A 22,749-nucleotide genomic window follows, 5' to 3' on the forward strand; every position below is an offset into this window, starting at 1 on the left:
AGCTCCTAACCGTATACAATTTTAAAAGCATACACATCGCAAGTTCCATGAAATCAACAAACTCAATTATCAGTATAGCATGGCTAACATATTGAGGAACTACTTACTTGGCTCGGCTGATCGCGCGTGCTGCACTCTCATCTTTTCATTCTTTTTTTTTAAAACCCTTTTTAAATTGCTTTTCGAAAACGCTTTTACCATTTCCTTAGTTTGAGTCCTGACACACTCGAGAGTGTGCCCGAATCCCTCAAACCAAGGCTCTGATACCAACTTGTAACGACCCATTTTTTACAAAGAAAGTTTTTCATTTTAATTAATAAACATACTTGCATAAACCATAAAATTCCATCATAACTGTTTTCAAATCCATATTTATTACATCATGTTTAAATTATTAGAGCGTCCCAAACGTAGTAATAAAAGAGAGATAGAGTGCACACCGCGCCATCACGCCTTGCCCTTGCCCTTGGGCTCGGATGTACCTGAAACAAATCCACAAACGGTAAGCTTGGAAGATTAGTGAGATCCTGTCACAACTAGGAATTTTGATGCTTTGTAACTACAACAATTATACCAATTATGAACCAACAATGTGAAAGCATGTATGATGCTTATTCAATAACAACAAAACTTCCATCAAACACCTCATACAAGCACTGCAATTAGTCAACAAAGAATTGGAAGCCCTAGAAATCCCGGTTTAAGTCCATTTTGGATAAGGATCTTCTTATTGGGCCTGATGGACCAATAAGCTTCCAACTTAACTATCTTGGGCTTAGAACTCCTAAATGGACTCTAATTGGACCCATATACATGAAACTTAATATTTTAGGCCTTATAAGCCTAAAATGAACTAGATTAACTTTAATGGGCCTTATTGGACCACAACAAATTTATATAGCCCTAGTAGATCATAAAAATCATTCCTTGATTTATTTTGGGCCAAAAATCATCTAATTAGATCATAATATGGGCTTAAGCATAAAAAGGCCCAATCTCTTTTCTTCCTTCCTCTTCTCTCGGCCCAACTACTCAAATGGAGGAAGAGTTGACTTCCAATTGCCACCTCTTTATTACCTTTTGGACTTCCATGCACTCATCTCATGTTCCCATGCACACATCACGTCACTCACTTCTCTTTCTCCTCTCTCTTTTTCTCTCGGTTTAAACCAACTCAAACACACACACACTCTTAAAAATCTCTCTCAAACACATAAGAACTCTCTTCATTCTTCATCAAATTTTCAAGATTTAGGAGCTTTTCAAGGAGAGTATTCCACAAAAATCATCATCTAAGGTAAGTTCATGCTTGGATCCATGATCTAGATTCTTTGTTATATCAAAAATCTCTTCCTAATCTATTCAAACTCATGATCACCATCTTAGAAGCCTCTAAGTTCGAGATCCTCCAAGAAGGCTTGCTAGGATCGAATCTTCTTCATTTCTTCCTTCTAAACCGAAAACAACAAGCAAAGGTGAGCTTCATACCCCTCTCTTTTCGGTTTTCATAAGTTTTATAGGGGAGAATACAAGTAAAATGTGTAGATCTATGTGTATGTGTATGCTATGTATGATTTTATGCATGTATGTGTGATTTTATGTGTTTTTGTGGAAAATATGTAACCAAAAAGGGAAGAAAACTCGAGATCTATGCTATAAGAAGGAAAAAAAACATGATCCAAGTTATATTACACTAAACAAGTCAAAAATATTAATCTCTAAGATTATTATAAAAATATTGCAACATAAAACTCATTTTTGGGCTTAAATTGTCAACTATACAAAAGTTGGGTTAAAAGTTGCCAAATCACGGTTTCTTAAAGGTCAAAAGAGTCAAAACAGTTACAATAATTGTTTTTATGAACATTATGATCTTCAAAGGACTTAAAATGTAAATATTAGCTTAATGGGCTAAATTTTGGGCTTTTCGGCCCAATAAGCCCAAAATTGCGAAAATATGACATTTAAAGGGACTGAAATGGTAAATTCTTCAAAATAGGGGATAAAAAGTGTAACAAAACTATTTCAAGGGTTAAAAATGCTTTTCATTTCCAAAAAGGATAAAAAAATGTAAGGTTTTGAGATTTTGGGATAAAATTGTAAAAATTGCAAAAAGGTTAGGTTTTAACCGAAAAATACTATTCTGGAAGGGCTGAAACTGCCAAAGTATAAGTCTTGAGTCAAAAATATCATTTAAACAAGTCTATGATGCAAAGGTGTCAAGAAAATGTTTTAAGGGCTTAATATGTCTTTTCTTTTATATAAAGGACTAAAATTGTTATTTTTATAAAAAGAAAGGGGTTGAAAAGGTCAAACCACTATTTCTAAGTAAATTAATTTATTTATAGAGTATTGAGTCAAATATACTAAACTACGACTTACGAAAAATTGTAAGATGAATACACGCCTAAATCCAAATATCGTTGTAAACAAATCCACCGGTCTCGAGTCGATACAAAAACAACAATCGTTCAATCGAACCCTCCAGTAGTTATGCGATACCTAAGACAAGTAAACATTCGACACTTGGGTTTGAAAGTTTCAAATCATGCTTGTTGGACCTTGCAAATCCATTAACATGATCGTTGGGGCCCAAGGGATAATGATTATATGTTATTGGACCTTCTATGACCCAATTCCATATAAAGGGACCTTCAATGGCTTTTATGCGCTATTGGGCCCTAGTGGTCCATTAGTATTGCTAGTAAGGTCAAAGTAATGAAATGCGAGATGGGCCAACGTGTCCTTCGCAACCCCGACAGCCTAAGGTAACTCACGATAGTAGCAGGACTTCGTACTCCTCTTCTCTTCGTTTGCTAAGGCTTATGAGTAATCAAAGTAAACAGACTCATGTCGTTAGTCAATAGTAATCAAGGTGGTTTGGATTAAGTGAGTAACAACGGACGGCACCTCTATGGGTCGTTCGTAGTTGGCAGTTATAACCAGTCATTACCAGACATCGTTGTAACGACTCACTAGAATTGATAATATCCGACACCACCCGAGTAATCAAGGAAGCGTAATAAAAAATCATTCGTTGTGGAGGTATAACAATTAGTAAACAAGTATATCTTTCGTCATCGAAAAACATCGGGTTTTTCGGGGAATTCGACACCACTCGCTTGTAATCACTATAACTATAACACAAAACTCCCTTTTATATACACGTTTTAAAATCATTCATGCATCAACTTATGGATCTTCACACTTTGACAAACTATTGCCTTTTCAGAAAATATCGGATTTTCTGGGTTTTACAAACTACACAAATCATTTTTATCATAACATTGCTTATGAACTCACCAACATTTCATATGTTGACGTTTTCCAAAATAACTTGTATTCTCAGGTAACAGGTAAGCGGAAGGGTAATATCAAGTAATGTTAGGATGTTATGTTTTTGAAAACTCTCAAACAATTTATGTTATGAATGTGTAATATTTAAAACAATGTACGGGATGTAAACAATATCAGTTGTAATGTATTGATGCATGGTGATGTTTATGTTACGATTCATGTATATTCATTGTGATGATATTCAATTTAAGTCACGCAAGCCCTCTGACGTTTCCGCCGTCTGGTTTCGGGGGTGTGACAGTTCCCCAGAGCACACCCACACACAAACACATACAACAAGTCATACCAGCTAATAAGCTATACATAACATATAAACCATGCATGCTAAACACATAAGGAAGCCCTGGAAACCCTCCAGGGTCTTACTCCGGGTGCCATAGGAACCCCCACATGGTCTTAGCCCAATACCTCAGGAACCCCCTCGAGGTCTTTCACCTAGGATGCCAAGGAAACCCTCCAAGGTCTTACACCTAAATGCCTCGGGAACCCCCCGAGGTCTTCGACCTAGGATGCCAAGGAAACCCTCCAAGGTCTTACACCTAAGTGCCTAGGGAACCCCCCGAGGTCTTTCATGCAAGCACAAACACCAACATATAAATTCACAGAATGGTTAACGCATATATCGTAAACACATAATGGGCTGGCCTTGGTGCCTTAGACCCATTGGTATGGTGAGGAGACTCACCTCCGTCTTCCGAATGCCAAAACTGATCTCCTAACCGTCCGAAATCTCTCAGGCTGAATGATAATAGCAATTACGTTAAGACCTTAAATTATTAAAAGGAAAATCCAACCCCAACCCTAACCATGAGGACCAATTATTCCATCCTTGCTAATGGGCCCAAAATCCAAGTCCAAAATTATTAATGGGACTCTTGGCCCGCCAAGGCCCAACTAAAAGTTCATGGCCCAAATCAGATGAGATAGCCCATAATTCACAAAATGCAATTAGTCCAACAATCAAAAGGAGGCCCAAAAGTTCGCCAGACCAAAATAGAAATGGCCCAATCTGCAAAGCGTACGCTCAGCGTACCAATCTGGTACGCTCGGCGTACTGGGGTCTCAAGGACTACGCGCAGCGTACACTGAGTACGCCCAACGTATGTCTAGGTTAAGCACTTTCTCCATTAAGTGCTTAATATCCAATTCTTTTACATCCAAAAGCTAGATCTGAGTTGGTTAATACGTCCTAAGGCATAAAGTTGCCAACTTTATGCCTTTGCATGCCTCCCATACACCCAAAACCTTCATTAAGACCTTTCCAAGGCCCTTAACTCGTGTACGTGACCAATACATCCATCAAGACTCCATTTTTATACCTCAAAACGACCAAGGGACCTCAGATCTGCCATTCTCCTTTCATGGAGTTGCTTATCTGGCCAAAAGAGGTCTAAAGTCCCACAAAAGGGACCAAACTAGAAAACCCTAGCTAGATCTAAAGATTTACAAGGAAATGTACAAGCTTTTTACCTCCAGAAGCCTTGCAAGATGACCCACACACAGATCCTTGAAGAACCCAACTGATCCAAGCTTGCTTAACAACTCTCCTTCTTGAAAGGGCTCCAAAATAACCACCAAAACCCTCTTCTTAAGCTCCAAAACTCACTCACACTCTAACTCAGCTGTAGGAAGACGAAATGGGGCTAAAGAGGCAGATAGGGTTTGGTCCAAGAGGCCAAAAGGCGTTTAAATAGGGAACAAGTCCGGGGTTTACGGTTTAGTCCTTCTGATGCGTACGCCCGGCGTACCCTCACGTACGCCCAACGTACATGGGGCTCCGTCGCGATCACTTAGGCAGAGTACGCTAAGCGTACCCATAGGTACGCCTAGCGTACTCAAGGGACCAAAAATGCAAAAATATGAATTCTCGAGGGTCTCAAAACATACCAGCGTTTGGGTGTTACATATACTAATGGATGGACCATATTGACTTTATTATGAATAGATAAGACTCTTTTTAGAATGAGTTGTCATATGGAAAATATGGAAATGTTTCCTTATTAGGAGTTGGACGTTAAGAATCTATGTCTAGATTAGAAACTTCTATGCAAGAAGGATGTTCAAAGGAATGTAATTTGAATGTGAGACTTCATGACTATGGAATTTTCTTGTAACAATCTCCAATAGAGCACTTTGTAATTTCATTGGCAAAGTCTTGGTGACTTTGGCGCTATGATATTACGAAAGGACCGTTGCATAAAATCTTAGAATCTAACATATTCTATAAGTGGCAAGGATTTGGTATTCTCACACTTGTGGTAAGGATTGGGAATTATGAAATGAGTGTGATTGAAAATGTTATTCAATTATACTATTTCACAAAGTAAGGACCATAGGTAAACACAGTGTGCATGCTAAGAGCATGGGACAATTGTTGTTATAATTCAAGTAAGAAGTTGATTACCCGAAACAACAAATAATGAGTAATCAATATGGTGATTAAATAAAATGTGTTTTATTTATACTCAAAAGGTTTGGGGCCATATAGGATTAGTATTATTCTTGTGTTTCACTTTGCATGTTTTGACTTTCTGAATAATAAGATTATTCGAACCTTCCACAGTTGCTCATACTTTGGAAGTAGGTATGAAAGAAGACTGTCATGAATCCGTCTGTAGACTGTCTAAAATGTTTAGACATGGCACAAGTTTGATGCAGAGTTCATGAGTACTGCTATAAGATTAGAGTATTGGATTAAACCCACGCTCACTTGGATCGCTTCATGGATTTTATCACGAGTGATTAGTGAGATGGTAATATCTTATATTCTTGAAACCTAGATGTGTGAGTTGTATCTTGCGAGTCGGTTACACATTGATAATATGTAAACGCATCAGTAACTTGGTGTTATAAAACGTATTGTTGTGTGTGATTCGGTGAGTTAGTAAAATCGAGCATTGAGTCGAAGTTTATCCGTTCCTTTTACCCAAAGTGGGATGAAAGCGATATCTGTGGGCCCCTCGATGATTTAGTGATGACACCTAAGCGCTTGACCAAGCCGGGACTAAGTTGATGTGTTCAATTATAGTCTGTTGTCAGTCGTCATAAATCAGAAATCGGGAAACAACCCATAGACTGAGAGAATGATTTCAATCCATGTCTCACGTCTATACGATATCTAGAATGGAGGAATATATGATCCCCTATCTAAAGGACGCGTTTATGATAAGATCAGAGTTGACAGCGGCTTTTGAAAGCTACGATTGCTGATCAGGTTTCAAGTCATACACAAAATAGTTATTAGACTTATCCAAGTGGGAGACTGTTGGATTAGTGTCTAAGTCCATAAATATTTTGGTATGTACTTGACCCGATTGTGAGCATGGTCCTTTTGGGTTGCCTTCACCAAAGCAACTTAATAGGATGATTTGTGGAGAAAGAAAATAATTATGATTTATTAATATATTATATGAATAATATATTAAAAGAGAAATCATATAGTTTAATTAATATTAGACAAGAATTAATTAAGAAATTAATTATGTGGCTAAAAGAGATTAATTAAACTTGGGGGACTGATATTGTAATTATAAGATAGTTGCATAAATGGGCTAATAGACTCCATAGAAGTTGGAGTGGACGAAATCTATGGGGAAACCCATTAGAATTCGTCCAAGGCTTTTAAGGAGGGAGTCCATAGGTTGCTTGGAGCCTAAGCAGTCAAATTAGGGTTTCCTTCTTTGATAACCCAAATAGCCTCACTATATAATGACCCCTTGGGCACCCAAAAACGTGGCTAAGTGTTCCTTAGGGTTTCTTGGACGTTTTTTGGTGCCTCCTTCTCCTCTTCCAAGTCATCCTCTTGCTCTTGGTGTTTGTGAGCCATTAGAGGAGTGACACTTGTGACTCTAAGCTTTCAGAATCCAATTACAAGGAGAAATTGAGATTGTTATTGCTACATAACAATCAAGGTAATATCTAAACCCTATTCTTATGTTAATATTGATGATCACATGCTAGATCTAAGGTTTTAAAGTCTTGGATGAATGCATGTACAATAGAGAAACCTAGATCCAAGCATTAGGGTTTGCATGAGCACATAGGATGTTCTTATGGCTAAAACCCATCACTAGGTGTCGTCAATTGTGAAACAATCCCACATTCCTTAAGATAGTCTAGGAACTCGATACTAAGATACTCACCACCCCGATCGGATCAGAGCATCTTTATCTTCCTGCCCAGCTGATTCTCCACTTATTGTTTAAACTCTTTGAATTTCTCAAAGGTTTCTGACTTATGCATGATCAAGTAGACATATCCATATCTACTATAATCATCAGTAAAAGTCACATAGAAGCGATTAGCATCCCTTGTGGTGGTTATGAAGGGCCCACACACATCGGTGTGTATGAGATCCAACAAAATTTCACCCCTTTCACAAGTACCAGTGAAGGGTGACTTGGTCATCTTTCCAAGTAAGCAAGATTCGCAAGTGTCATCCGACCTTATGTCGAATGATTCCAAAACTCCAGCCTTTTGGAGTTGGCCTATGCGCTTCTTGCTGACATGTCCAAGACGACAATGCCACAAGCATCCCTTATCCAATTCATTGGAAGAATCAATGTGCAACACATCATTTCCTAAGTTGTCTACAACCATCACAGTTTCATATACACCATTACAAGGTAATGCTTTAAAATAAAAAACACCATTATAATAAGCATTAATAGCACCGATTTCATTATCAAATGAAAAACTAAAACCTTGTTTGTACAAACCATGAAAGGAAATAATATTTCTCGCCATTTCAGACGAGTAGCAACAATTATTCAAATCTATTTCTAACCCACTACTAAGAAATAAAGAGTAAACTCCAATCTTGGTGACAGGTGAAACTTTCCTGTTCCCCATGATCAAGTTTATCTTCTCGTGCTCCACATCCTTACTTCCTTTTAGGCCTTGCACATCATAACAAATGTGAAATTCACAACCTGTATCAAAGACCCCAAGAGTTAGAATGTGATGAGTTTTTAGATAGAATAGTGTAAATACATGCATGGGTGGGTTTAACCTTCCCATCCTTGACATCCTGCAAGTATTTGGGGCAGCTTTGCTTCCAGTGCCCTTTCTCATGATAGTAGAAACACTCTGCTTCCTTAGGAATGGAAGAGGGAGCAGCAGAACCAACCTTGGTCCTACTTGAAGAAGACTCATCAATAGACTTTCCCTTGCGGCTTTTTGAGGGAGCCTTCCTCTTCTTCCCTTTCCCTTGTACAATTGCCAGAACAAGGGCAGTCGCGGTAGGAGTAGAAACAACATTTTTACCTTTGAGACCACTTTCGGCCGTCCTCAAAAGCCTTTGAAGTTTGCTAAGTGTGACCTACTCCTTGTTCATATGATAGGTCATGCGGAACTGATCATAACATGGAGGTAAGGAGCGTAGAATGATATCTATAACCAACTCCTCAGGGAAGGTCACATTTAATTTTAGCAATCGGTCCATAAACCTTTGCATTTTCTGCAAGTGGCCCGTGATGGGTTCACCATCCTTCATCTTAGTTGTTATCATGGAAGAGATGATTTCATACCTCTCTTGACAAGCACTCTGATGGTATCTTTCCATCAGGTCCTGGTGCATCTCAAAAGGGTAGAAGTCCTCATAGGACTTTTGGAGTTCAGCTGTCATGGTGCCCAACATGATACAAGACACCTTGGTGGCATCCTTCTCATGAGTCCTAAACTCAGCGATCTCCTCATGAGTAGCAGAAGACTCATCGATTTCCTTAAGCACCTTGTCTAGGACATATTCCTTGTCCTCATAGCGAGTGACCATCCTGATGTTCCTAATCCATCCATTGAAGTTGGACCCATCTGAGATGACTCTCCCACACAAGTTCGTGAGAGAGAAGGAGCCAGTAGGGTTTGAGCCAGAAGCAGTGTTGGAAGACATCTGAAAAGAAAGAAAGACAAAGTTTAGATTAGATAAAGAGTCCTTAATATAACACCCAAAATGAAATATTAAGGCTAGGACCCAACACAATATTTTACAATTTGGAGGAGGGATGGCGTAATCCAACTTGCAAAATATTTGAAGGTAGGTAAATGACGATTTACCAATTTCCACCATGAAAAACGAAATTGATTATTAAATTTTAATTGGATTGAAATTCCTAGATCCTTTGAGATTCATTGAACAATTCAATGGCATGTTTAAATCTCGATTATGCCCTTCAGGTTTGTGACTGGGATACCGAGGATCACAAACAAGGTGTGAATAACCATGCAAAATGTGCTTGGTACTCTCGATGTCATTTATCACCCAATCAATGTGCCGGTTAACCACACACGCTCCATTGATCTTATGATAAACATCGAGCCACCCTTTTCCACCTTTAATAGTCCAAGTTAATGTGCCGGTTAACCACACACACTCCACTAACGACTTGGCAAGGTGCAAAGTGCAATTTTCATGGATTAGCATCAATTTCACATTTTCCTAAAGCAACTAAGATTGGGAATTCAATAAAACATTTAGTTACTTTATTATTATCATTATACTTTTAATGAGAATTATAGTCCTATCCTACCCGTTCGGCTAACGACCCTCCACCAGTCAAGGAAGCGGTAGGTGAGAGTGGACACCCATTAAACCACAATTTTATAGGCAGTAACCTTATACCCCCCTTATAGACCAGCTTCGAGAATGAGGCCTACTAACGGTAAGACTGACTTGATCTTATACATATATATTATTAAACTTATAATACTATAAAGTATAAGGGTTGAATTTTAAACTTTTAAAATTCTAGGGTTTGGAATTAAAGTATCTTAAGTGACTTTACAAATTCCAAAACTTGAGAGTAAGTTTTGAAACTATTCAAAACCATTCATTTCCATAACTTATGAGTTTTAATGACTTTTAAAGAAAAAACTTTTGGTTTTCCATAACTTGAGGACAAGTTATGGAGTCCATTAAAAGGCATTTAGATCAATAATTAAACTAACAAGAAGTGTCAAATAATATATATGATCTAGCAAAACTCATAACCAAAGATAATTCACATCAACAATTTTCAAGAAATCATATAAACTAATATAAATCTTGAAACTTTGACAATTATCTTTTAATTGGACAAGCATGATCATTACTTTATGAAAAAACAGGTTTCATGGTTCAAAAAACAGTTTGGGGTAATGATCATAATCCAATTTCTGGCCAAAATTCGAAAATCTGCCCAATGGGGCACCAACTCGGCGAGTACATGAACTGGACTCGTCGAGTTGGTAATTTAACAAAGGGACTCGACGAGTCACCCAGTGGACTCGGCGAGTTCACTGGACAGAAAGCAAAAATTCGATTTTTTTCACTTTGAAAATCAATATAACATCAAGTATAATAGAAAACAAACCAGTCGCTGATACCACTGAAGGGTTTTGAGCATCCTAACAACCTTAAGGTGCACATACAACCCTAAATGCTGTGGATTTATGTTTTCTCTAATTATACATGCAAAATGATTTTCCAAGGCATTGTCCTAACTAGCATACAAACATAGGTACTTGTATAACAAAAAAAACTAGTTAGAAGACATACCTTTTCTTGTAGCTTGATTCCTTGGACCTTTAAGAGCCTAGCACCCCAAATGTGATGCCTCAAATGTTTCACACAACACCACCAACAATGGAGGACTTTGAGAGAGAATACTTGCACTAAAAAATCGGCTATAGCTCTTCCAAGAACTCTAGGGTGTCGATTTTAGGAGCCATGGGGTCTCTTATATAGTGTGGCAAAACTAGGGTTACACCATGTAAACCCTAATGTGCATGACCTTCCATATTCCTTATGCTCCATGTGTTTAAACCTCCATGGATAATCCATGGGTTGTGACATTGATTTAGCGCAACTTAAAGAACTATGGATCATTGACCAACATTATAAGAATCAATGATTTACACAATCAATCCCCATATATATCTAATTAGTCTCTTTTGATCACAAAATTAATTCCAAATTAATTCTTGATCAATACTAATTAAATAATATGATTTCATATTAATATATTAGAACTTATAATATATTAATAAATCATAGATAACCTCTTCTCAAATGTCCATCCTTCAGATTGTTCTAGTGTCATGCAACCCAAATGGACCATGCTACTCTCGGGTCAAGTACATACCAGTTATAGTTATGGACTTAGACACCTTATCCAATAGTTTGGGCCCTTAGTCAAGAATGGTATCCCAATTGTTAATTGGGTGTTTGTTTATTATGATAGTTCGGGATTTTTTGTGAGTCAGCAAACTGAGGTTTTAGTGCAGTTCGACATTTTGAGGTGAGTCTTCCTCACTATACTTTCAGGTCGAAGGCACCAAGGCCGACCCATTGATCTGATAACCTGACATGGCTGATATGCTGAGTATGATATAAATATGCATGCTAGTCTTGATATGCTAGTCTGGTAGATCTGTAGGACTACCTGTGAAATTGCCTATTTATCTGTATATGATATTATCTGTTATATGTCGACATATTGTGTGGATGGGTTGAGGTAGTACTGCTTTGTGTTGTAGCCAACAAACCCTGGAGTATGTCGGATATGAGCCGAGGGCCAGGGAGGGCATGCCAGACTCATACTGGGGACTCTTGAGCATTCCAAATACGAGCTGAGGGACGGAAAAGGGACACCAGACTCGTACTAAGGGCTTAGCGGTATTCATTCTATTGACTGATCAGGCCGGGGAGCAAGCCAGACATAAGTTGTGGACCGATGGGGCAAGCCAAACTTATGTTGTGGGCCTAGGGGCAATCCAGTCTATAGAGTTGTGGACCCATTACATGCTATTATTATATTTGTGCTATTTGTTATGTATCAGTATTTTGGGGTAACTCACTAAGCTTTGGGCTTATAATTTTGGATTGTGTTTCAGGTACCTTAGTGGATCGTGGGAAGGCAAAGGCGTGATCGTGCACCTCCTCATGTTTTTGCTTTATGATTTTGGGATTTCTCTGATGTGGAACTTATTTTGAAAAGAATTTGTGAACAGTTTTGGTTTTGGTTTGTTTTAAAAGTTTAAAATTTTCAAGATTTTTATAAATGTTACAGTTTGTTCGGATTCTAACTCGAAACCGCCACCACTGTTGTGTGTGGGTGGCTGCCGCCATGGACCGCCGCCGCCGACCACTGCCCAAGATGGCAGTGGGTGGTGCCCGACTTATTAAACATTAAATTACCTAAGCATCTAACCTTAGTCCGAGTGGTATGTGTTTGGGTTAGAAACCCTAATTAGGGTTTAGAAAACCCTAATGTCAAGAAAACCCTAGTTTTGGAGTTTTATCGAGACTCGCGCTAAGACTGTTAATTGAGCTTTAAATTATACTCGGTAATACCCTACGATTAACTTAATACAATATTGGACTTAATGAATTAAGTGCTTAAGGGGTTAAGTGTGGAACACTAATCCTGGTTATGATTTTATGTGGAAAACCCTAGAATCGGGGAGCTCTATTTTGGACAATGATCGAGCGCATATTTGGGCTATTGCTTGGATTATTATTATACCCGAGAATGACTAAGTCAAACCTTAATCAGTCCTACACTTAGGTGATTAAGTTCTTAATGGGTTAAGTGTCTTTACTTAACCCTAATCGTCATTTTATGTGGAACCCTAATCGTCATTTAATGTGAGGTAGTCACTGTTGCAAGTGACTATGACCTATGATTGGGTATTGACTTAAGTATCTTCCTTTAGGTGATTGGAAGTGAGTTGAAGCTGATAAAGTTCTTCGTTACTACGGTCGTTACCTACGCGTATATCAAGGTGAGTTTACCGTGGGTCGAAGGCACCAAAGTCGGCCCATTAGTTTTGATTATCTGTTAGTAGAGGGATGTATTAGGGACTGTATATAGTCATGTAGGATAGACTGACGACTCTTGATCAATGCCCTTTTACCTGTTCCTTGTTTGGTTGTGGTTCTAGAGTAGGATCACCTTTTCGGGTGTCTATCTCACATCTGATTACATACGGTCATGCATTCCTTAGATTGTTGATATTTAGTATGCTGCTATGTTGTAGTTATATGTTAGATCTATGTTATGGTATCGAGTATGCTGCAATGTTGTAGTGATCTGTAGTGGTATGATAGATCTGTATTCTGGTATCAGGTATGTTCCTTGTTTGGTTGTGGCTCTAGAGCAGGATCATCTGTTTGGGTGGCTATCTCACCTCTGGTTACTTATGATTATGCATTCTATGGAGGTCAGCTGGTAGCGGAATTGTATGTTGTGAGAGTACTAGTAGGTAGTAGTGAGATGTATGATTGATGTTTGCATGTATTATGTGCCTAATTGATCCTGATTGTTTATATGTCAACATGTTCTGTTTGGTTTGGGTTGAGGCGATCTTGATTTATGCTGTAGTCCAAGATACCCGGTGCGAGTAGATTGTAAGTCGTAGGCACGGAGGCTTGGGAAGAGCGGTAGGGTTGAGGCGGTAGGCCAACAAACCTTGGGTATTTCAGCCCGATGGCTGATTGGACCCGTTATATATTGACATTCCAACCTGGGTATTTCATCTCGAGGATGACTGGACCCGGAGGTTGACTGGGCATGGGGTATTCCAACCTGATGGTTGATTGGACCCGACATGTTTGATTGTATATGTTATCCGTTTGTGTGGTGGTATTTTGGGGGAAACTCACTAAGCTTTATGCTTATCCAGTTGTTTATTGTTTCAGGTATCATCGGTGTCTATGGGAAGGTGAATGCAGGACTGTACACTCATCAACAACATTGAAGATTTCGCGTTCATTATAATACTTTGATTTTAATAAAGTGTAATTGAGAATAAATGGTTTTCTTAAAAATGGTTTTATAATTGAGGAATTTTACTTAAATAAAAATGAAAATTTTGGCTGTGAAAATGGGACGTTACAAAAAACTTTAAACTGAATTGATTTTCACATTTGAATTTATAGGGTCATGCTCGAAAGCATTAAAGGAAATAAATAAATAATAAAATTTGTAATAAGAATTTATTATTTACCTAATCAAAATAAATAACAAAATAATAATCATTTATTTTTTATTGGCCAAATGCAAAATATATAAATAAATATTTTATTTATTGGAAATTGAATAAACATTTTTTAGTTAAAGTTTTTAATGAAGGAAGATCTTCAAAAATGGTCCTCGTGGTTTCCAAAAAAAATCGAGTTTAGTCCTTAATTTTTTAGGTCATCAAGAATGGTCCATGTGGTTTAAAAACTTTTAGTGGATGGTTCCTCATGCACATAAAAAGACATTTATACCCTTTTTAATTTATTTTATATTTTCTTTAATTACATTTTAATTTTAAAAATAAGAAAATAAGATGGACCCAACCCCACCCTCTCTCTCTCTCTCTCAACACCACCTGACCAACATTAATGTTTCCCTCAATAGCAAATTAGCAATACCACCACTATCGTAGAAGCCGAGAATCATCAACATCATAAAGCTGGAGTCATTTGCTTGAACACCTTCTCGATATATTCGTGTGAAATAAGATTTGGAGTTCAAGAAAACGCCTCTACATATATGGATTAACTCTCCTCTTTTCATGGTTGAATATAATAAAGGTGGATGTGAGCTAATCATGTGCTTCCATGGAAAATAAAATGTCTTGTGGTATTCATTTTCGATCTTGTCATCAACTTCGGTGGTATTCCTTTCCAATTAAACGATGGAATGAGTGGAGGAAGAGGGAACAACGATGGGCTAATGAACTCCAGATTCAACATCACAAATTCCCTCATCTTTCTTGTTATCCTGATCTGATCAAGATGAGGTCAACTTCAAAAGAAGACTCTTCTTCTTCTCCTTTTTTCCCTCTTTCTGTCATGTAATACATTTACAGTTTTGGAGAACCTCAGACCATCATCTTCGCCACCAAAACTCAATCCTCAAAACACCATTGTCGAGTACCTGTCTATCCTAAGCCCCATGTTTCACTCTAGTAGTAACCGATTTATCATCCATCACTAGCGCTAGTATTAAATGGAGATGAAGATGAAGCATGAAAACGGCGGGGGTTTTTGATGGTTCATGGTGGTGATGTTGGTAACATTTTAAGAGACCGCTTCACCTTGTACCAGACCGTTGTTGATTTACAAGGAGACTACTTTGATTTTGGGAGGATTCGAACAAAAGAAAGGTTAAATTAGAATACAAATGAAGTGTTCTTGGATATAAATAAAAGCATACATAGGTGGGTGGTATACAGTAGAGAGAGAGAGAGAGAGAGAGAAAGAGAAAGAGAGAGATGATAAGTGGGGTGGGTGGGGTCCATCTTATTTTCTTATTAAAAAAAATTTGATTAAAGAAAAACTAAAATAAATTAAAAATGATATAAAAATGTCTTTTTATATGCATGAGGGAACATCCATTAAAAGTTTTTAAACCACTTAGACCATCCTTGATGACCTAAAAAGTTAAGGACCGAAGTCGGTTTTTTTAGAAACCACAGGGACCATTTATGAAGATTTTCGTTTAATAAAATTAGGATTATAACCGGTAACAAAAAAAAATGGCCAAAACCCTGAATATCCTCTCCAATACATGTAAAGGTTGAAGGAGTCATTCCTTCCTAACCCTCTTCGGACATAGGTCCCATATTAGCTTTTTCTCTCATCTCTCTCTTCCATCATTCCTAACCCACAACACAAATAATCTATCTTTTTGGACCTCCCAACCTACTCCTAATGTACAAGAACTAAAGCATATAGAGGTATAAGTTTGCAATCATAAATAAAGAGAACGAGGGAGCAGGTACAAAACTTTGTTGGACCCATATAACCCGCACCAATTTGAACCCTACCTCGACGGAACTATAGGCATGTAGGTACATACGATACCTTTGGTACAACTACCATTTTTAACGCGTATAATGTGCACCCTAAGAGTGGCCACCCTTCTCTCTCTCTCTCTATGTCAATCTCAAGAGAGGAAAAAAAAGAAACCAATGTTGATCTTTTTGTTAGTGTAGCGACTGTTAATTTATGTTTAATATGGATCAACTATAAAAGTTATCTATTTTGGTTACTGCATTTCTAACATCCTATAGTCGTAAATTATTGATCGAATTATATTATAGTTAGATCTCTGGCTCTTGAATATTTAAATTTTAAATTACAATATGATTTTTAAATTGTTTTAATCACTAGTCCATTTGCATTTGTATATATTTATTGGGTCTTTCATAGGGATGTCAAAATTGTACTCCATAAAACCAACCAACATGTTACCAACCAAACAAAAAAAGTTGGTAGCCAACATATTTGGTTGGTTCTATCATACCAATTGAGCAATCTTCATACGGTAATGGTACAAAATTTTGAATAACATGGCAGTACCGTGCCAACCATTCATTTATTATATATATATATATATATATATATATATATATATATATAGGTCTAGGTTATTATATTCTAACTATCTGTTGTATGGATGTAGGGTTGATTGTGTACCAGTCATTTTAGTTATTTTAAGAAAAACCTCCCTAATAAATAAATTTTTTTTTGTCACATGTCACATTCTCATTGATTTGGCCACATGTCATTTTGTGGTTATTTTCAATTAATTTTTTTTCCCATGACATTTTGTGGTTTTTTTTTCATTTTATTAATTTCCACATAATATTTAAATGTAATAATTGCAATAAATATAATAATAAATGCATATCAATTTCATTAATTAACTTTCTTCTAATTTCAAATTTTCTAAATTAAAGTTTTATTAGTTTCCTTTGTTTATTTATCTAAATTATTTGTTTAATTTAAAAGAAAAACAAACAATTTAATTTTAATAATTCAATATTTTTCTATTTTTTTTCTTATAAATCCAAACTTCTCAAATGTTTCGAATTTCATATTTTTTTTCTTTAAAATAAACTCATGTAATATATGGGTCTTACACCTAGTGATTAATAAATATCATTGAATTAAAGATAATTAAAAAATACAATATAATTTCACTGTAAGGGTATTTTAGTCAATTAACATAAATTTAAAATAGGAAAATTTCAGATTTTAGGGGATATTTAATTCTCTTGATTTAAAAAATCTGATGTTTTTTTAATTAATTCAATTTCAATTCTAACTTAATTTGTAAGCAAAAACCGATTTTATTCTGTTAGAATATTAAATTGTTAGAATAATTGTTTTGTGATAATGTTCTGTTAGAATGTTATTATATCTATTATATATACAATGTTATTCTCTCAAAATATATATTTTGATTGAATGAACTTTTAAAGAATAATAATTTTTTAGATACAAGTTAAAATTTTTTCTCACATTCTTAAAAAATTAAAACGTTTATATACTAAATTGTTAGAATATTAAATTGTTAGAATAATTGTTTTCTGATAATGTTCTGTTAGAATGTTATTATATCTATTATATATACAATGTTATTCTATCAGAATATATATTTTGATTGAATGAACTTTTAAAGAATAATAATTTTTTAGATACAAGTTAAACTTTTTTCTCATATTCTTAAAAAATTAAAACGTTTATATACTATTTTACGATAATGTAACACTCACTAATAACAAACAAATATAATATGTATATTATTCTACCAGAATATACATTCTATTGTAGACCATTCCGCCGGAATATGATGATATAGTGCATTCTTTTTGGAAGATCGGCTTGTTCCAGTATATTGAGTTTGTTTCCTCTTCTTCGCAAGTGAAATTTAAGCACTACTTCACAATAGAAAGACTTTGTTTCCTATCCAGCTTCTTCTTTAACAATGCAGAATCATTCCAACACTACAACACCTGGCGTGCAACATAGACAATATAAAAAACTTTTTTGTCAAATTTTGCTGGAAAGATTATTAATGTTTGATGATATGTAAATAAATATAATTGGAACTCTAATCAAGATCTTGAAAAAAAAAACAATTTTGTGTCATATCGTGGATTCCAGTCCTTCAAAAATAATTCACAAATAACAACTCAAAGCATCCAAATCAAAACATTCTTAACGAATCATTAAACCAAACATACAGTTACAATTTAAAATTCTGACAATGTACAATTAATTAATAAACCAAAAGTATACTTACAACACGCTAATATTTAAATTATTTAATAGATATGTATTCTTAAAGAATACATTATATTGTATGTTACTTCAATTTCTTTAAAACCAATAAGAAGCATATAAGCAGGTTTAGAATCATGGGTGGTTAATTAGAACCAAAGATTAGCAGTAAATGGGGAGATAATAAAGGACATGATATACACCAAAGATTAAGAGTAGATGAAATGTATGAAGAATTTACCTTTGATATAACATGTTTTAGTGGTCATAGTTAGAACCTGAGCATCCATGTTGATGGCAGAATCTCCATTCAGATGACCAACATTGTCTTCACCAAATGAATCATTAAAAAAGCAAATGAATTATGAGCAACCAACAAAAAGAACTGACTTTTATCAGTTTTCTTAGATTAGATGTAGCATTTCTTGAAAAGAAAACTCTTGGAACTTCTAATTAGATAGTACCTTGAGAGGAGTAGTATAGAAAAATATTCTTCCTCTAGCTATTGTAAAAACAACTGCGGCTTCAACAATCAATATTTTTCCCGTACTTATAGGTATAGAAACTAAAACTAATGTACCTCTAAGAAAAGCTTGAATGGCTAACCGTTGCACAATATTGGCACAAACAATGGTATTTTCCTCATCATAAATCTTCATTGCCATGTAATTATCATAATTAATGTTAAATTTACTAGTGTACAAATGTAAAATTTACATGAAATTTGTCAATTCAGATGTTGTAAATAGAAGCAAGTTCATCAACATTATTGATTCCATCACCATACTCCCGCACATCATTACGGATGCTCTCAATTCTGTCACTTAAATTTCTCAAATCGAGACTTCCAAAACACTACTCTCGTCAGTCTCAATCTCGTCTTCATCGTTACTTTCAATTACCTGACCAAATTCAGCAACAAGATCGTACTCTGTGACAACCCGTAATTTCTATCTTGTAAAAGTCAAACGTGGTCAACTAAAGTCAAACATATCAATCAAAGGTTAAACTTATTTCTTTTATTATCTTAATATAGTTAGGTTAACGAATTTATAGGTGTATAAACCTAGCATTCTTAGGTGTTGTGTGTTTTGGAGGGATAACCTTTGGAACCGAGGACCGAAAACCTTGCATGGGCCGTGAACAAGCCTTCGGGCCGTGAACAAGCCTTCGGGCCGTAAACAAGCCTTCGGGCCGTGAACGGACTTCGGACCGTGAACCCTCGGTTTGTGGCCGTGAACTTCCCCCTATATATAGGTGTTGACTGATTTTACCTCACTTCTTCACTTCTGACCGTAAACTCAAGCCTTATCTCTCAAGATCTTCGACCGAAAACCCTCATTCCTCTCAACTATCATTCTTTTCCTTTGAATCTTCTTAAGATATTGCTAAGGATCTTCAAGTGTTCTTCATTCTTCAAGATCCTTGGGCCGTAAACTCAAGAACATCAAGTTGTTCTTGGGCCATGAACCCTTGAATCATCATCATTTATCAAGAACATCAAGCCGTTAACTCAAGATCATCAAGATCTTTGGGCTGTGAACACTTGCATCATCATCATTTCACCAAGAACACACACTAGAGTGTGGGCCGTGAACTCCTTCCAACCTCCCCTTTTCGACTCTAGCACCCTCTTTTGTAAGTTAAGCTTGCAACTCAATCCGTTTCCTTGCTATATTTATGATTATGATCACTAAATGTATATATATATATATATATATATATATATATATATATATATATATATATATATATATATGTCTTAATATGCTAAATAAGACTCGTTTATGCTTCGGGACTTCACCCGTGAAACTTATCTTCCTATATCAAATCTCCAATTGAATCACCCACATAAGGTGAGTTCATACCCCTACAAATTACAGTTTTAAATGGTTTTAAATGCTTTTTTGGGGGAGAATACAAGTAGAACATAATATAATTGTGTTAACCACTTACATGTGAAAACATCAAACAAAAGGATTTCTTATACTCAAACACTTGTTAAAACTATTCTTAGATTTCTGTTTTTATCAAAATCATATTCGTGTATCTATTTATGTATAATTATGCTTTAACGGACTTAGGACTATTGCTAAATACCGTAACTCTTGTTCCTTGTTTGGTTGTGGGCTTAGGGTAGGATCACTAGTCCGACTGTCGGCTAAATCATAGTTATACTTATTGAATACATACATGAATATTAAACCCCATTTTTTTAGGAACATACTTAACTCAGTTGCTTATGTTGAACAATTGAGCCTTTTCTACAAATCACTAACAGTTCAAACAAACATTCTAGTAACTATAATAGGTATAGTTTAGAGGATGACTACATACTATTTCTATAACAGAGAAACATACATGAGTCAATACATACATACTATTACTATTCATTACAAAGTATACTATTCATTAACAAGAACAAGAAGGAACTTACATACTATACATACTATAACAAGAACAAGATAACTAAAATGTGAGATACTATTTCATGGCATGGCAATATCCTTGCTATGTCACGTTTTATAACCAGAGACTACTGGAGGGAGAGGGTGAGTTTGTGTATAGATCTATACGGGATTGACCATCCTACACCTTGCTGCTAGCTACAGTGGGACCTGCAGGTCTACGGGTGACAAATATCATACCATTTCGACGTTTGAAGAATGTCGTGTTTTATACTAGTCTATTAAGTATGGTTATAACCTTATCACATTTTAACCTAAATTAACCAGTTCGGTTTTCAAGGTAGTTAATGCATCAGTAGTGTATTTTATACAAAACTACTGTAAAGCTTCATTTTTCCATTTACATTCATACAGTGATATTCTCACACGAGAAATGCATACTATTTTTCGAGTAAAGATAGTTTACAAATATGGAAAACATTACATTTATACTATTTCAAGTACAAACATACATTTTACCCTATTTTCAGAAGAACAGAACATACAAAACAATTGAGTCTTGGTAGAAGACTACCTTTCATTTAAGCAGAAAATATAGGATTTTCTGGGAAGATACAAACATTTTCACTATACATATACAAACATTTTCATGAAACAAATGCAACCACTTGACACAAATATACTTATGAACTCACCAACTTAAATGTTGATATTTTCTTTCAAAATAACTTGTATTCTCAGGTTACCAGTAGATAGGTACACTGGACCATGTTTTGAGAAGACGGAGCATGTTCAAGACTCGTCTTTTATTTTGATATATTTTTGGTGTCTTACAACTATACACAGAACATACATGTATTAACTATTCTGTTAATGCAATGGTGTTGTTGCTTGTTTTACTATTGTGCATTGTTATGATACTGTACATGACGTCCTCCGCCCCCGAATGTTTCCGCCGTTCTGGTTTGGGGGTGTGACATACTCCTCCATTGCTCCCTCATTATTGTTGTCATTCTCATTGATAACCTCTGATGCCTGAGACTCCCCTACTAAAAATTCTGACTTGGGGAACTTGTAATTATTTCGAAATTGACAAGTTTTTTGCTTGTGATTTTGAAAGAAACTATGAAAGCAGAAAGGGATGGTGTTTTATGAGTGAATCTTGAATCTGAAGTAATGACGAATAGTGTATCAAGAGATTTCTAGTGTAGGGTTTAGAACGTAATGGGTAGAAAATAAAGGAATAAATTACTGTGGTTTAGCATCTTCGACTCAACGACAATTCTATGGTGCATCGGTGATTCAGTGGTGGTTTCTCAACAAGGTTATGTGGTGGTTCATTGATGGTTATATCTTACCAGGGTTGGATATATGATGGATTTATGTGTTATCTCGGCCATGGTGATGGGTGACGAGAGGTTTTGGCCAGCGTATAGGATTTAGAGATCTTAATTATAGACAATTATTAATACGTTACCAAAATTTTAGGAATTAGATAACAATTAATTTAATTAATAAAATTACAAAGTTACCCTTTATCAAACAATTGGTTAGGAATTGGCCATACGTTCACACAATACATACGGTTTACATATGAACCTAACTCTCTCTCTCTCTCTCTCTCTCTATATATATATATATATATATATATATATATATATATATATATATATATATATATATAAACATTAATTGTAATAAAACTCACTAAAATACTAAATTCCAAATAAGATTATAATAAATAGACAAAGTTTTACAGATGGTCCTTAAGTTTTTTTGTTTGTCCCCAAAGTAGTCCATATGAAACCTTTTTTTGTATGGATGGTCCGTAGGGAGCAAACCTTGAATACAAATGGTCCTTACCGTGGATGTTCGTTAGATGGATCTATTAAATTGAAGATTTTTTTGTTTAAGGACCATTTCTGCCATTTTCTAAAACTTACC

The sequence above is a fragment of the Lactuca virosa genome, chromosome 3 (assembly GCF_052849685.1).
Source record: "Lactuca virosa cultivar CGN04683 chromosome 3, Lactuca_virosa_CGN04683_v6, whole genome shotgun sequence".
Lineage (NCBI taxonomy): Eukaryota > Viridiplantae > Streptophyta > Magnoliopsida > Asterales > Asteraceae > Lactuca > Lactuca virosa.